The 17,614-nt window shown below is 37.9% G+C and overlaps 1 long non-coding RNA gene across 1 annotated transcript; it reads right to left on the reverse strand.

Annotated features, from left to right (window-relative positions):
- Window positions 1-4,658: 4,658 nt before the first annotated feature.
- LOC127491691 (uncharacterized) lies at window positions 4,659-14,857 on the reverse strand. Its single transcript, XR_007920571.2, has 3 exons — window positions 14,726-14,857; window positions 5,721-5,786; window positions 4,659-4,747 (listed from the first exon to the last, which is right to left on the reverse strand). It is a non-coding gene; the product is annotated as an uncharacterized lncRNA (long non-coding RNA).
- Window positions 14,858-17,614: the final 2,757 nt, after the last annotated feature.

A 17,614-nucleotide genomic window follows, 5' to 3' on the forward strand; every position in this document is an offset into this window, starting at 1 on the left:
TGTACAAAGGGCTGCTCTGAGGCTTAAATGAGATAGTGCATGCAAAGAGCTTAGAGAATTCCCAACACATACTGAGACCTGTAATGACTTTCAGTTTCGGTAATAAATGTTATTTCCTGTGTTTAGCTGAACAGGAATAAACAAACCATATTCAGTTATTTCCCAAATGATCATGAGGGGTTAATTGTCTAAATAAAATTGTAACTGACTTCTAAAAAATTTTCCATTTGGAATCATTGCTTAAATCTATGACTAATTTCCATGTTAATCTCAGAATATCAAAACATACAATAGTACTCTTTTTATTTAAATGTGTCTAAGAATTATAGTTATCCCTAAAAATTAATGCTCCCAAAAGCAATTTGGAGCTTATTTTATAATTTTTCTATGTCTGTATCCAACTATTAGTTCAATATAACAATTGGTAAAGTAACTAGGAATGTAAATGGGTGTGAATATAAAGCATAAATAATTCATTTTGTCCTTTTGTTCTTTTAATTCATACCACAAGTATTGAATTTAAAAAAAGTTTAGAGAAAAGTTTATGTAACTTCTCTTAAATCAACAACTTCATTATTTTCATGAGGAGCTGACTACAAAAATCTGCAAGCCAAAATTCTTCAATAAGTAGTTACTGGAAGTTCCAAAATATTTCCCTATAATTTAAAGACATATTTCACTGTCCTGACTCTTCAGCGTCTAACAGCAGACAGCTGGAGAGAAAGAACCCTGCTCAGAATGTCAGCGTGGGTTGAATGATCTAATTTTCATACGTGAACAAGAAATTAGATTCCCACATGCTATACACTCTTCCAAAGTGAACAGATCCAAATCCCTACTCAAACTTCCATGTCTGAGGAATGAAAACAAGATGGAACTTGACATAATTCTATTTGTTGAGGTATAGCATTTGGAATGAAAATTCAGTTTTAATTATGCCTTATTTGGATAGGTTTAGTTGCTTTATAGGCCAAAGACATTAGGGGTGATTTTATGTCCTGAATTTTCAGTATTTAGTTAGAAATGTGTGGTCACAATGCAAATCTTAAAGCTACAAATACAAAAAAGGCCATTAATGTATTTAACCAAAATTGTTACTTGTAATATTTTATGCTTATTTGATTCTTTGTACAAAGTTAGAGTGTCTCTCACATTGCATTCTACATAAGCATGTCAACATCTTGAAAGTAGAATTGTGTTTTGTTGATCTATGTTACTAGCAAGTGTCCAAAAGTCACAACTAAATAGTTGTTTAAACTGATGTTGATTTCTTCCAAGATAACAATCTGTTTTATAGATACCCTTTTGATGGCCCTTTGTGCATGTTAGAGGAAACTCAGCACTACTTAATGACTAAGTTAGAATTGAAAATGGAAACTCTTTCTTGTTAATACTGATTTTTCACAAAATCCTTCTGCCTACAATGAAAAGAATGATTTAAAAGTTACTGAAATGTTCCTATTTATTTGTAATAAGTTGCTGATACCATAAATCTAACAGATTGATGCAATAAGTGTTTGATACAAAAATCCATCGAATCATTAAGAGTGCCTAATACAGATCAACAACCAAAAAATTTTAAATGTTTTTTAGTACATTCACCATCCTTAACATGGGATAGAGTTAGAGCCTTGATGTACTTTAAGAGGTTCACCTAGAACATTCTTTTAAAGTCTCTAAACACATCGTGTTCTTTGCAAGGTCACAATGACATGATCAAAGCAGCCTGAATGACTAATACAGAAATCTGTGTTGACTCTCTGCAGATTCCTAAATGCAAACTGCTGGATTTGACATTGGAATTCAAAACAAAACTTTTTTTTGAATTGGATAGTCTTCAAATATTTGCTTTCAGTCAGGTAAAAACCATCCCTCCCCCCAATGCCTCCCAGTTCTGCTCTTAGAATGAGTGTAAGATAAGCTGTTATTTTGATGAAGTCAAAATTATTGGAATTTTGTTAGATGATTATGTTCATTTAAAAAACAGCATTTTAAAAGTTGGTCTTTATTCTGGATTCTAACTTGCATTGGAATAATAGTAATTAGTATATTTACATATTTATATTGTATCAAATGAGTCAATTCTCTCAATTTAGAATTTAAGCAAATGCAAAAAGCCTGCTAGTGGAGCAAGTCTCGACATTTAGGGGTGGTAATTTATCTTCCAAGTCTGTTCTTTTTCTACCTTTTCATTTTAGTATTTCAGTTCCTGAAATCTGGATCCTACATTTCCATCTTGCAAGATCTAACATTTGTTATTTTCTTTTTGATCTTTAAATTATTAAAAGTGGTTTCACATTTGTATCTTTACAGCAATATAACTGTACAGATGTGTCCAAAACTTATACCTTTTAATGCAAGATTTTGCAGTGTTTTATTGTTTATCTTCTGTCTTTCCTTCTCCTGTCTCTTCATAAGTTTTTCTCCTCATCCCCATAGCCCCTGTTAATGGCATACTAAGAAGTCATCCATTTTTTTTCAACAAGCTCATAGTAAGAATATGTGTATATTTTTATATACATGATATATGTGTTTGCATATGTATACATATAGATATAAAGGTGGTTAAAATTTCATGGAAATGGAATTAAAAAGTTAGTTTGTTGTGACATAAAATTTTAAAGTCCATGCATAATTCTTTCATAATACATATTTTTGAAGTCCCCCTATAAAGGATTTTGTTCCCCATTTTAAAGAAAAATAACAAGATAAGATAGACATATTTTGCATGTCTCTGCTCATTAAGCAGGACTTCATGAAAGTCCCTCTATTTAACTGCTACACAATGGCCTTGGTGAGTGGTTAAAGAGGTCTGGACTGGTGCAGAGCAGTGTATTATCAAAGAGATGGTGTAGAATTAGCAGCAGCACATAGCTATGTGAAAGGCTATGTCCTCTACTCACATAAAGTTTGTACAGACAACAAGCCCCCTGATGCCTTCACCCAGGTGGATTACTTAGCCACCCGCCTACACACACATATCTGCTTAGCACACTGAGAAGATATATAGCTTCAATGCATTATTTTCAATAACTACATATTCCAGGATACATATGTCTCGTGAGTAATGTATTTTTTCTTATATAGTTTTTTTTTAAGATTTGTTTATTTATTTATTTGAAAGTCAGAGTTACACACAGAGAGAAGGAGAAGCAGAGAGAGAGAGAGAGAGAGAGAGAGAGAGAGAGGTCTTCCATCTGCTGGTTCACTCCCCAATTGGCTGTAATGGCCGAAGCTGCACCAATCCAAAGCCAGGTGCCAGGAGCTTCTTCCAGGTCTTCCACGTGGGTGCAGGGGCCCAAGGATTTGGGCCATCTTCTACTGCTTTCCCAGACCATAGCAGAGAGTTGGATCAGAAGTGGAGCAGCTGGGACTCAAACTGGTGCCCATATGGGATGGCAACACTTCAGGCAGCAGCTTTACCCACGATGCACAGTGCTGGCCCTCTCATATATAGTTTGAGTTCTCTTTCCCAAGCATGGCTATAAACTCTAGCCATACATAGACGGGCTCCAGGGGCTTTGGTCATGAATATATACAGTGTGTCTCTCCCTGAGACATTTTTTGTCTTGGTGGACAGCATGATGACTAAGGTTGTGACCTGTGCACAGGGGTCCCTCCCACAGGAAACTTGTGGCACTTGTCTGATTTATCTACACCTTGTTCCTTCCAAGAGGGCTGCTATCTAGGAGAACCTGAACTGGAAAAAAGTTTGGGTATGTCAATCAGGTGAGACACAGATGAGGCAACCCAACAAAACATGAACTACCTGAAGCAATGCACTACCTTCTGTTCCCGGAGAAGAGGGCAGCTCGTCTTGCAGACCCCCAGGAAAGGAAGAGACATTCAGAATGCGTTATTGTTCAGTCACCAGTGACGGGTCTATTGACCAAGGCTTTTATTGAGGTGCAAAGTGTTACCCACGCAGGAAGTTCTACTTGGGGAGTGTAAAAGAAGCAGTCACATGCTCAGTGGAGTCACACTGTGAATGATAGATGGTCATCATGACAATTCTACACAGCTTATGTGGGCTGTGGGTGTCAATGGGACCATTAGGTATCTGCCTGTCTCATTGAAATAGGCCACAAAGAAATGGTTTTGGAAAGCAGTTATCTGCCTCTCCCATTAAGGAATTGGGAGGAAGCAAAGAAATGAAAACTGTCAAGGGTAAATGCTTGCCTTCTAGTATGAGAAAATTAAACCCATTGTCAAAATGCATAGCAGGTGCCAGCATGGTGGCCTAGTGGACTAAGCCTCCACCTGTAGTGCCAGTATCCCATAGGGGCACTGGTTAATATCCTGGCTGCTCCTCTTCCCATTCAGCTCCCAGCTAATGGCCTGGGAAAGCACTGAAAAATGGCCTAAGTGCTTGGGCCCCCGCACCCACGTGTGAGACCTGGAAGAAGCTCCAGGAACCTGGCTTCAAATTCACCCGGCTCTGGCCTTTGCAGTCATTTGGGGAGTGAATTAGCAGATGGGTGACCTTTCTCTCTGTCTCTCCCTCTCCCTGTCTGTAACTCTATCTCTCAATTAAATAAATAAAATTTAAAACATGGATAGCAATGCAGCGTGAAATTATAGGAACTCACTAAAAGGTACTAAATTCTTATCCTGCTGCAGAGCATTCAGACACACACACACACAAATACACACATATACACACATATACACACAGATTTATTTTGTCTTTTGCCAGAATGGTATTGCTACTCCAGTTTCCTATGTTTTGTGTTCTGGTGCTGTTTATCTGCAAAATAAAGTTTGAAGAAAAAAATTACTTTTTCAAAGGAGTAATTCTTTTTAAGGCATGTTAGTAAAATGTTTCAAGAATATGCCATGTAAAGCTCTAGCAATTCAAAGTTGTTTTCCATCAATAGGTGTTTTCCCTTGGTGTTTTAAATTGTTGCAATCAATCCAAAAGCTTCTTTTTATTGTTGCTTACATTTCCTTGCATTTTATTGAGTTTTAGCATTTTTTCAAATGTCTGTGGTTTGCTTCAGTTTGCTTTTCTGTTTGACACATTATTCTGTTGCATTATTTCATTTAGGTAAAAAAGTAGGAGGCATTTTAATATTCTAAGTTAAACTCCTTGCATCAAAAACATTTCCCAAAACAAGTATTTGTCTGTAGAATCAATTTTGCTACATTTTTCTATTAATTTATTAATTAAACACTCAAAGATAATGAAAGAAAAACAATTAAATAATTAATTTTATTCAGAATTCGTTATATTAATATATGTATTTTTATTTTTTTAAAGATTTATTTTATTTGAAAGAGTTACACAGAGAGAGACACAGAGTAAGAGTGAGAGAGCGAGAGAGAGATAGAGAGAGAGAGAGGTCTTCCATGCTGGTTCACTCCCCAATTGGCTGCAATGGCCAGAGCTGCACTGACCCGAAGCCAGGAGCCAGGAGCTTCTTCCAGGTCTCCCATGTGGGTGCAGGGGCCCAAGGACTTGGGCCATCTTCCACTGCTTTCCCAGGCCATAGCAGAGAGTTGGATCATAACTGGAGCAGCCGAGACTCCAACCAGCACCCATATGGATGCTGGCACTGCAGGCAGCGGCTTTACCTGCTACACCACAGTGCCAACCCCCTGTGTCTGTATTTTTAATATCTCCTGGTTTTCTAATTTTGACTGAGAAAGTTCCTCCTATACTTTAAAGGTAAATGCACTCTCCTAGATTTTCTTACCACATTTTAATTGGGTTGTCTTACCTATAAGTTGAGAAATTGAGTTTAAGATGCTGTCTGTTTCAGGTTTGATTCTTTAAAAGTCTGAATCTAAAATAAGATTAGGAAAAAAACTAGTTTTAGCAGGGAATGTGTTTGGAATAATTTTCTATGTAGGGAAGGGAACAAATAAGATTGGACAGGAAAAGAATTTGAATTGCACTGATGTCTCAATGCTGATCCAGGCAGATCCATGGGACTCTGAGGCTGGTATGGCTCTTTAAAGTTCTTTTTCCCCCTCAAAGAGAGAATTTTTATTAGGCAACAAAGGCAAAACTCAGTTACATTCAAAACAGAGGAACAAGGGAGAATTGATTCTTCCACTTTTAGCTTATTCTCATTTAATTCTATTACCTAAAAGATCAATTGGTTTCCTGAATTTGCACTTATTTAGATCTTCAAACACTTACAAAGTTCTTTTAGGAGCCATGTCCAATTCTAAGTCTAGGCTATGCCAGGCACACAAAATGACTGAATGATTACAGAGATTGACAAACAAGGATTGTTTGCAAGGAGCATTTTCAGCAAGTGGGTTAATAAGGGTAATTGGAAAAGCAATACATATTGTCTATTACAAGAGAAAATCTTATTTCTTATTGATCAGGCAGCCAGTTGTGCCTGTACCATTTATGGCATAGTCTTACAAAGTATCATATTTGTCATATATTAAATTATATCAGTAGCTTTATGACAAGTCTCTATATCAAATAAGGCAAAAATTTCATGCTTAATTTATATCCAAACACACATGACTAGGTAGAGTATAAAGCAGATTAATTTTTTCTCTCCACTATTATTTTTACATTTTTATTTATTTACTTGAAAATCACCAAGACAAAAAGTGAGACAGAAACAGGTAGAGAACTCCCATCTATTGGTTCACTCCCCAAATGCCATTCATTAGGGAAATGGGCTGAAGCCACAAGCCGGCAACTCAGTATCCTACATGTGTGAGAGAAACCAGTTACCAGAGCCATCACCACTATTTACCAGAGTCTGTATTAGTGAGTAGATGGGTCAGGAACCAGAGCTGGGTATCAAATTCAGGCATCTGGTACTCCAATGTGCGAACTAGGCATCCTAACTGCCAGACTAAATGGTCGCCTTTCACCACTTTTAAAATCCATTCCTAAACTTATTTCTTCCTGAACCTGGGATAATATCTTGGGTAGATGTCTCAATTTTTATGATCTTTCTTTAATATTAGCAAATACTCTACATGAACTCATATTTCTGGAGTACTTTATTGTCAAGTTTTTCAAAGCACCCATTCTTGGGGTCGGTGCTGTGACACGGCTGGCAAAGCCGCCACATGCAGTACCAGCATCCCAAATGCGCACCAGTTCGAGTCCCAGCTGCTCCACTTCCTATCCACTTCCTATGTGCTATGGCCTGGGAAAGCAGTAGAAGATGGTGCAAGTCCTTGGGCCCCTGCACACGTGGGAGACCTGGAAGAAGCTCCTGGCTCCTGGCTTTGAATTGGCTCAGCTCTGGCCTCTGTGGCCATCTGGGGAGTGAACCAGCGGAAGGAAGACTCTCTCTCTCTATCTCCCCACCACCCACCTCTCTGTAACTCTGCCTTTCAAATAAATAAATAAATCTTAACAAAAAATAAAAACAGCACCCATTCTTAAGGCGTTTGATTTCTGCCTCTCTCAACGCATTCACAGGTCGCAAAGTCAAAGTCCAGAGTCCAAAGTCTCCGTTACCACACTGCGAGTTGGATTTCGGAACAGTCACTTATGGGCAGGAGTCATCAGATGACTGGCACTCTGGGCAGTAGGCTCCATGGTAAAGGGTTGGAGAAGTCACCGATAAGTCCAGTCCAGCTCCAATGTCAGCTGTGACCACGATGTGACATCCAGACAAGGTCGGATCCAACAGAGCAGCACAAGTAGAGTTTCAGTCAGTGAAGACTCGGGCAGAGTCTAAGCAAGATGCAGTGGATCCACTAGACCATCACTCACACTGAGGGGTCACAACCCTTCTCAACATACATACACACATGTGGTTTGTATTTTCCTGCTTTGAGTTTGCTATAAATTTTAAATTTCTATGTTGATTTATTTCATCAGTTTGGAAAAGTTTCAGCCATCCACCTCTTTCTGTCTCTCATTTTCTTTTGAGATTCCATTTATAAGACATATATTAGAGTTTTCATCATGAAAGGGTATTGTATTTTATCGATGCTTTCTCTGCATCTATTGAGATAATCATATGGTTTTTCTTCTGCAGTCTGTTAATGTGGTGTATCACATTGATTGATTTGCGAACACGGAACCATCCCTGCATAAAAGGAATAAATCCCACTTGGTCATGGTAGATGATCTTTCTGATGTGATGTTGCATTTTATTGGCCAGAATTTTATTGAGGATTTTTTTTTTTGATAGGCAGAGTGGACAGTGAGAGAGAGACAGAGAGAAAGGTCTTCCTTTTGCCATTGGTTCACCCTCCAATGGCCATCACTGTGGCCAGCGCGCTGAGACCAGCGCAACATGCTGATCCGAAGGCAGGAGCCAGGTGCTTCTCCTGGTCTCCCATGGGGTGCAGGGCCCAAGGACTTGGGCCATCCTCCACTGCACTCCTGGGCCACAGCAGAGAGCTGGACTGGAAGAGGGGCAACCGGGACAGAATCCGGCACCCCGACTGGGACTAGAACCTGGTGTGCCAGTGCCGCAGGGGGAGGATTAGCCTATTGAGCCAAGGGACTGGCCTTTGTTGAGGATTTTTGCATCATATGTTCTCCCTGATTGGTGACAACTAACCGAGCACCAAAAAGGAAGCCTGTTGAAGTGAAAGGGACACTATGAGAAACAATGACTTGATCAGCTCTTGTCCCGACTGCTGATGTACTATGTAATACTTTATCCCTTTTAGTATTTTTTTGTTCTACTTAAAACTATTGGTTGAACTCTGTAATTAACACACAATTATTCTTAGGTATTGAAATTTAACTGAAAAGTGATCTTTGTTAAATATAAGAGTGGGAATAAGAGAGGGAGGAGATGTATAATTTGGGACATGCTCAAGCTGTCTTGCCCCAAATTGTGGAGTTAGAAATGTGCCAGGGGATTCCAATACAATCCCATCAAGGTGGCATGTACCAATGCCATCTCACTAGTCCAAGTGATCAATTTCAGTTCACAATTGATCATAATGATAGGACTAAGAGTCAAAGGGATCACATAAACAAGACTGGTGTCTGCAAATACTAACTGATAGAATCAAAAAGGGAGAGAACGATCCAACATGGGAAGCAGGATACACAGCAGACTCATAGAATGGCAGATGTCCTAAATAGCACTCTGGCCTCAGATTCAGCCCTTAAGGCATGCAGATCTGGCTGAAGAGCCCATAAGAGTATATTAGGCATGGAAAGCCAAGACACTCTGGCCAAAAAAAAAAAAAAAAAAAAAAAAAAAAAAAAAAAAAAACCACCTAAATGAAAGATCTCTGTGAGTGAGATCCCAGTGGAAAGAATGGGTCATCAAAGAAGGAGGTATCTTTCTCTGAAGGGAGGAGAGAACTTCCACTTTGACCATGGCCTTGTCTAAAAAAGATTGAAGCTGGTGAACTCAAAAGGCTACCATAGCCTTGGCAACTCATGACTACAGCGTAGGAAGATTGCTGACACCATAAACAAGAGTGTCAATTTATTAAGTCAACAACAGGAGTCAGTGTGCACTTATTCCTCATGTAGGATCTCTGTTTTTAATGTGTTGTTCAATGTGAATTAATGCTATAACTAGTACTCAAACAGTATTTTACACTTTATGCTCTGTGTGGGTGCAAACTGATGAAATCTTTACTTAATATATACTAAATGGATCTTCTTTATAAAGATAATTGAAAATGAATCTTGATGTGAATGGAAGGGGAGAGGGAGTGGGAGATGGGAGGGGTGCGAGTGGGAGGGAAGTTATGGGGGGGAAGCCATTGTAATCCATAAACTGTACTTTGGAAATTTATATTTAATAAATAAAAGTTAAAAAAAGACATATATTAAATCATTTCACGTTGTTCCACAAATCTCAGTCACTCTGTGTGACTAATATTGTCCCTAAACAATGTAAAATTCTATAAAGTAAAATGCAAGCATTTGTTATGATTATGTCTCATGGACTTGGTATTAGTTGGGACCAGTTAACTGATTCTCACAAAGTATGTTTCATTTTATTTAAATCAGATAGTGGCTGCAGCAAGAATCATATCAAAGTCTTTCTTTTAAATTTATTTATTTATTTGAAAGTCAGGGTTACACAGAGAAGGAGAGGCAGAGAGAGAGAGAGAGAGAGAGAGAGAGAGAGGTCTTCCATCTGCTGGTTCACTTCCCAATTGGCTGCAACTGCCGGAGCTACGCCAATCCAAAGCCAGGAGCCAGGAGCTTCCTCTGGGTCTCCCACGTGGGTAGTGGGGGCCCAAAAACTTGGGCCATCCTCTACTGCTTTCTCAGGCCATAGCAGAGAACTGGATCAGAAGAGGAGCAGCTGGGACTAGAACTGGCACCCACATAGGATGCCAGTGCTGCAGGTAGAGGATTAACACACTGTGCCACAGTGCCAGCCCCAAAAGTCTGTCTTTCTAACATGTCTTCTGTTTGATGTAGGTTGTCTGTGCTAGGCCCTCAGTGGAAACATGTACCCTGTATATAGCCAAAGTGTCCTCACAGCATATGGCTGGATTTCAAGTGTGAACATCCCTAGTGTGAGCAGCAGAAGTGTGAAGACCTTTTGTAACCCAAGTCTCGGAAGTCACAATATATCCCTTCAACCACATTCTATTTGTCCAGGAAACCACAGTGTCCTCTTGATGAGTGAGCGTCACACAATTTGTGGACATGTTTTAAAATCACCTCACTTATTGACTCTTATTTTTTATTGGGTTTCAGTTAACTGTTTCTATTGACCAATCTTTAGTTTCATTGGTCCTTTTTAGGAAGCTATATCCAATCTGCTGTCAAGCCTTTTTAATAAATGTTTTATTTTATATTTTCCATTTCTGTAATTTCATTTGCACTTACCTTTTCATGAATGTTGCCCATCATTCTGACTATGTAATTTCACGTATTTTATGATAATTGTGTTACAGTTTCTGATTTATCATTCCAACCTCTGGGTAATCTCTGGATCAAATTTAGATTGCTTCCTTTCATGACCAAATTTCATATTTTTTCATTTCTTCCATTTTTTATTGTGTGTCAAAACACTTGTCAGCAGAAAACGCCACACTTTTTCAGCAATCATGTCAAAGAAGTAATTGTTTGAGCTGAGTGAGGAATTTTTATAGCTTCAATTTGATTCAATTCCTCATCATTTGATTCAAATATTTGAGGACGGGATCAGATCCTTCTTTTTACAAGGCTTAGGGGGTGAACACGGATGACATATCATCATTTTTCATGTGCTTTACCACCAGAAAGCTCGATTTTCTGATCATTAGAGATCCCATCTAATATTTAGTTTGAGTCCTACACAGGGACTTCCTTGCAATCCTTGAATGCTCAAACTTCTTAGAGATTTTTTTCTCACCACTCCTGGATCAATTCCTGTCCTTGATAGCTGAAAGCCAGAGTGTCTCCAATTGCTTTTTCTCAATCCTCGTCTGCCTCAGCCCTAGCCTAACAGGAAGCTGAGAGTTGTCAGCAGCCCAGATGGGTTTGTCTCATCCTGCTATCCTCTACACTCACACAGAGAACAAGTGCCCTGCACTGAGTGGTGTCTTCACACCTGAGGGGGATCTGTCTCATCTGTCCCACCTGGGTCCCAACGTCCGGTAAAAAGGCCCCAAGCAGTAGGCAAAATCATGTGGGAAAATATTGGAGGGCCAGTTCACTAAAATATTGAAACGTTCATTGAAGCATTCAAAATTTAGCTCTTTTTTAACTTTTTTTTATTTGTCAGATAGAGTTAGACAGTGAGAGAGAGGAGAGAGAGAGAAAGGTTTTCTTTCCGTTGATTCACCCGACAAAAGACCGCCACGGCTGGAACTGCGCCCATCCAAAGCCAGGAGCCAGGTGCTTCCTCCTGGTCTCCCATGTGGGTGCAGGGGCCCAAGTAGAGAGCTGGACTGGAAGAGGAGCAACCAGGACTAGAACCCGGTGCTGTAGGCTGAGGATTAACCAAGTGAGCCACGGCGCCAGCCCCAAAATTTAGTTATTTTATTCTTCCTTCATTCTATGATACTTTCTGCTCTCTCTCATGATTGAGAATACTCTTAAGTCGCTTCTCACCTATGTGAGGCTTATCATTTTCTATCATTTAATTAGGTTTTCTTGCCTTTTGCTCTGTCAGAGGTTTATGAACATCTGTGGATTTGACCCTGAGCCACGTCAGGGCTGTTAGGATGAAAGTGGTGGGCTTGCAATTTTGTGCATTCCAACTGGATATCTTGGCCTTCTTAAGGGAAGTACCTCTATTTTTTTATATGTTCATGATGCTGTTGAAGATTACACTCTTCTTTGTTTGAATTTTTGTTTTTGTTTTTGTTTTTCTTTTGTCACAACAACATGTAGCTTTTTGTATCACATATCATCTTTCCAGACCATAGAAACAGGCTTTGAACTTCATTCGAATGGGGCCATGCTGTTTGTTAATCCAGTGAGATTTTCTTTGGGTAGCAACTATTGAAAACTTGTAAATCAAGCATTTTCTTTTATTTGCTCACCACGCTCCTAATTTTTGGGGAAACATTAGTTGTATGGTTCCTTTTTTAGATTTTGAAAACACTGGACTATATAGAACTTTACGCATGTTTTCTTACTATAAAAAATAAACTCTAGTTAAAGTAATTATCTTTTGTGACTTGCCTCTGAGTTAGAAATCCTGAATATCAATATCGCACAGCTAAATGTGCTCATATTTCTCAGTCTATTACACAGGCAATATAGAAATGATGCAGTAGAAAATGTGAATTAGAAAACAGATTTCAGTAAAATTTTTATCTTCTGTAATATGTATAAATGTTGGAATTGACAGAAAAGAGGCAATCAAAATGACTTTTTGCTTTACCCTATTTTCACAAAATGACTTTTTTTCAATGATTTACTGTGTTTTTTATTTGTTTGCTTTTTAAACAGTGGAAATTCAGATCCTATTGGACATTTGTAAATATACATTTCTAGAAAAACAGGTACAGCTACTTCAACCCAGTTTATGCTCTCAGATATGTTGAACAGGCCGCATAAGTTCTTAGAGCCTTGGTTTCTTTACATAGGAAATGAAGTGTGTGGGGACAGGTATTTTAACCTGCAGTTAGTGACTCAGCTTCACAGAATGGAGAAGATCAGGATGCAAAGTTTATGTTTTTTCTAGCAAGGGAGGAATGTATTTAACAAATGTTCAAACAAGCCCATAACTCAAAATTTTTTTTCAGAAAAGCTTCAGTGTGTTAGAATGTGGATTTGACCCTTCTTGGTATATATTTTATATATATATATATATATATACCTTCTTGGTGTATATATTAACTAGCTTTAAGATAGAAAATGCAGGTGATCTGTGTTAATGTCTTTCAAGGGTTAATTTGGTGGAGACATATTACATTTTAGGACACCTTATCTCATGTAGTCTTCATAGTAGGATGAAGTGGGGGGGGTTAGCATTTAATGAATAAGGAAACTGAGGTTTAAAGAAGTCAGGTTAATTCCCACTGTCATATGGTATGTAGGTTGTGGTACTCGAACATGACGCCAATGCCTTAATCCATTATTGCTTTGAAAAGTATTTCACATATTTCCTTCATCGAGCGTAACTCCTAATTATCCAATGCTTGCTGTCAGGAGAAGGCTGGATGTTGATAATTCTGCCATGGGTAGGAATAGGAATTCCATCCCATCACAAACGCAACAGAAGATGACATGATTAGTCTGGGAGAGTAGGCACAAAACAAGAGTAGTCTACATAACCACACCAGGAACACTGTTAGAAGATTCTGTAATTGATAGCAAGGGAGAATAAGTGAGTGGAAATGTATGTATTATTATCAGGAGAACCACCTGGGGTATTATAAATTGTTGCAGTAAAATCCTTTTGGAAAGCAATTTGGCAACATGTCTGAAAAGCTATAAAAACCTTTATACCTTTTGAACCATTAATAGCTCTCCTGAGAATTTATACTAACGAAATAATTCAAAAGAGAATACAACTATAAGCATAAAATTATTAATTACAGCATTAACTCTATCAGTGAATAAATGAAAAACCTAAATATACAACAATATGATAGCAAATTATGAGTCATTAGATTAAACAAAATTAGCCAACCATTACAGTTGTAATTATGAAGAATGGAGTAATATGAAAAAATATATGCAATGGATTTAATGAACATAAAGACTGTAAGTTTGTAGGTACTTAAAGATTAATTATAAAAATGAGTTACATAGGGACACAGACTAAATGGGAAATAGAAGAAAAAGCATTGCATGATCTAATGGTGGCTCTGAGGTGAAACTGATTCCCTTTTGGCATATTATATACTAAAGATATTAGAAAACTGCAAGCAAGGAGGATATAGTTCAGGGGCAGAGCATTTAACTGCAGAAAACTGCAAGCAGCAACTGAATATCAGAAAAAAAAAAAAAAAAAAACAAGCTTTAGTATTCACCCTGCTTCCATATTACTTACCTGAGATCCAAGACAAAGGACTTGTGGTTACCAATATTCTGATATTTTAAAAATTCACTCTCTATTACTTGGCCATTTTGAATTATTGTAAGCCATTGGGTATGATTTTTCCATTAAGTATATTAGGTTGTCCCTTGCTTCTCATTGGATTATTAGGTAGATTCCTAACTGGGTTCCAAACTTAGAACTTCTCATTTTCCAAAAGAAATTTTTTGAAACACAAATTCAAGCATCAGCATGCTCTTTCTTTTTAAGTTATTTATCGAGTATATAAATGTTCAGAGTATTGTAGTTCTCTCCAGTGCAAACAAGTAAAAAAGTCCCTAATGTTGTAATCAAGACTTCTCAAAATTCCACCCTCATACCTTTTAAATCTCCCATAAACCATTCCTCTGTGTAGCTGAGAAACAGCTTTGCCAGCCACAACATATAATTGACATTTTGTCCTGTCTGCTGTTGCAAGCCTATAAACTGTACACAAGCCTAGAAACTCTTCCTTCTGTGGTCTCTATATATCAAAGATCTACCTGTTTTTCAAGATTCTACTAAGCCTTTCTTCTGTCACAAAGCATCTCCAGAAAATTGCACTCTGAATTCTCCTTCCTTGAAGTCCTATGTCACCACATTTTGACATTACTTGTGTTGTTGGTTGTAGATTTCCACTGTTTATAAACCTTTATTTCAACAACCACATAGACTACATAGGCAGAAATAAACTCTCAGATCTTACAACTGTAGGTATAAATAAGTAACTGATACAGATGTCAATTAAATGACATTGATAGTGCATTTAAGGAACATTTGGCATTTGTTTAAAAACTCATCGATTTTTGAGTTCTGCCAAGTTTTAATAGTCCTATTTAATACTTTATTCATGAGTGGTGCAGTAGTATAATAATTTTATCCCTGTAAGAAGTGAAGTTCTTGGACTCAGAGGTACAGTTCACACATTACGCGGTTTTGTAGGTCCACAATATGCTGATATTTGCTGGACATATGCATCAATTAATCAATCTCACTTCAATGAAATGCCTTACTATTGTGAAATGCATTAGTACAGTACATTAAAATACATAGTATGATCCTGGAAGTAGAGTTTGAAACAAAATTTATTTACCAAAAAAATACAAATAATACAGGGATGCAGAAACACAAATTTCTTAAGACTTCACTTTGTGCCTTTATAGACTCCTCCTCATTGCATTTTATTATTGACCATAATGCTTACTTTTTTGTTTTTCATATGTGCCAAAAGCTTAAGAGTTTTACACATAGAATTCTATTTAGATCTCAGAATGCCATGGGATATACACAATTATTTTCCTTGATACTGAGGACTGAAATTAAATAGCAAAGATTTTTTTTTTTCTTTTTGGATAGGCAGAGTGGACAGGGAGAGAGAGAAACAGAGAGAAAGATCTTCCTTTTGCCATTGGTTCACCCTCCAATGGCCACCGCGGCCGGCGCACCGCGCTGATCCGAAACCAGGAGCCAGGTGCTTCTGGTCTCCCATAGGGTGCAGGGCCCAAGTACTTGGGCTATCCTCCACTGCACTCCCTGGCCACAGCAGAGAGCTGGCCTGGAAGAGGGGCAACCGGGACAGAATCCGGTGCCCCGACCGGGACTAGAACCCGGTGTGCCGGCGCCGCAGGGGGAGGATTAGCCTATTGAGCCACTGCGCCAGTTAAATAGCAAAGATTTTTAAGTGGAGGACTTGGTATTCCTACCCATGCAATCAGAAATAATAAAGGCTAGAGGAATTAATTTTTTTCCAGAAGATGACAAATGACAATTGATAGAATTTAAAATCAATTTAAATTGTTGACAAATGTAAAGATAGAGACTTGAATTGTTTTCTGAAGAGCTTATTTTCATGTATTTTTTAAAAAGTTTTCATTATTCTTTTCATGGTTTTATTGACATCAGCATAAAATAATTTTAGAAAAAGTATCTTTAGCCTAGCTGCTTTCCTAATTCTTAAATATTTAACATCATTTGATAAAACATCAACCTAATTAACTTGGATCAGATATTTTTTTCCACTGGGGCTTAAATTGTACTCAAGGAACCAGGCTATTAATGAAGAATTAATCATAAATTTATTTGTTCCCTGGAGTGTTGATAAGTAAACACGTTTTTGCTTTTTAATCTAGAAAACAGCATTTTTTTACTTCAAGGGGATAACTGTCTAAGTTGATTTATTTATTTTATTAGGGGTTATAAATAATGAAGCAGATCAGCTGATATTTATTTGACAGTTCTCTTGTTCCTTGATAAAATAAATCTATTTCCCACCAGAAAAATTTTTAACCAAATACATAGTTGTCCCCCATGGTGGAAAATAATTCTAGATATATCTACAACATTCACAGTAACATTTACTGTGTCATTGTCATAATTTTTTATTAATTTAAATATTATTAAAATAAACTGAATAACTTTGGGTTTATTCAATTCATGATTTAGAAACTTCTACCCTCTAATGATGCCTTGATTAACATATTCTCTGGGAAGAAAGGATTGGATCCTTGCTACTCACTGCTTCTCCCCTCTCCCCCTGCAAAGAAACCTTTTATTTAAGGAATACAAATTTCATAAGTACAATTTTAGAAATATAGTGATTCTTCCCACCATACCTGCCCTCCCACCCACACTCCCACCCCTCCTCCTCCTCCTCCCTCTCGCATTCCCTGTCCCATTCTCCATTAAGATTCATTTTCAAGTAACTTTATATACAGAACACCAACTCTATACTGAGTAAATATTTCAACAATTTGTACACACACACACACACACACACACAGCTGTTTGAGAACAAGTTTTACAGTTAAGTCTCATAATACAACTCATTGAGGACAAAAGTCTTGCATGAGAAGTTAGTGTGCAGTCACTCCTGTTACTAATTTAATAGTTAACACTGTTATGTATGATGTCAATGACCATTTGAGGCTCTTGACATGAGCTGCCTAGGCTATGGAAGCTTTTTGAATTCACAAACTGTCAGCATTTAGACAAGGCTATAAGCAAAGTAGAAGTTCTCTCCTCCCTTCAGAGAAAAGTACATCCTTCTTTGATGGCCACTTCTTTCTGCTGGGGTCTCACTCACAGAAATCCTTCATGTAGAACATTTTTTGCCCAGTAGTCACTGTTTCTGATCCAATTTTCTGATAATGTGCCTGGGAAGCCAGCAGATATGATCCAAGTACTTGAGTCTCTGCCACCTACGTGGGACATAAAGATGGAGTTCTGGGTAA

Source organism: Oryctolagus cuniculus, chromosome 3 (assembly GCF_964237555.1).
Source record: "Oryctolagus cuniculus chromosome 3, mOryCun1.1, whole genome shotgun sequence".
Classification (NCBI taxonomy): Eukaryota; Metazoa; Chordata; class Mammalia; order Lagomorpha; family Leporidae; genus Oryctolagus; species Oryctolagus cuniculus.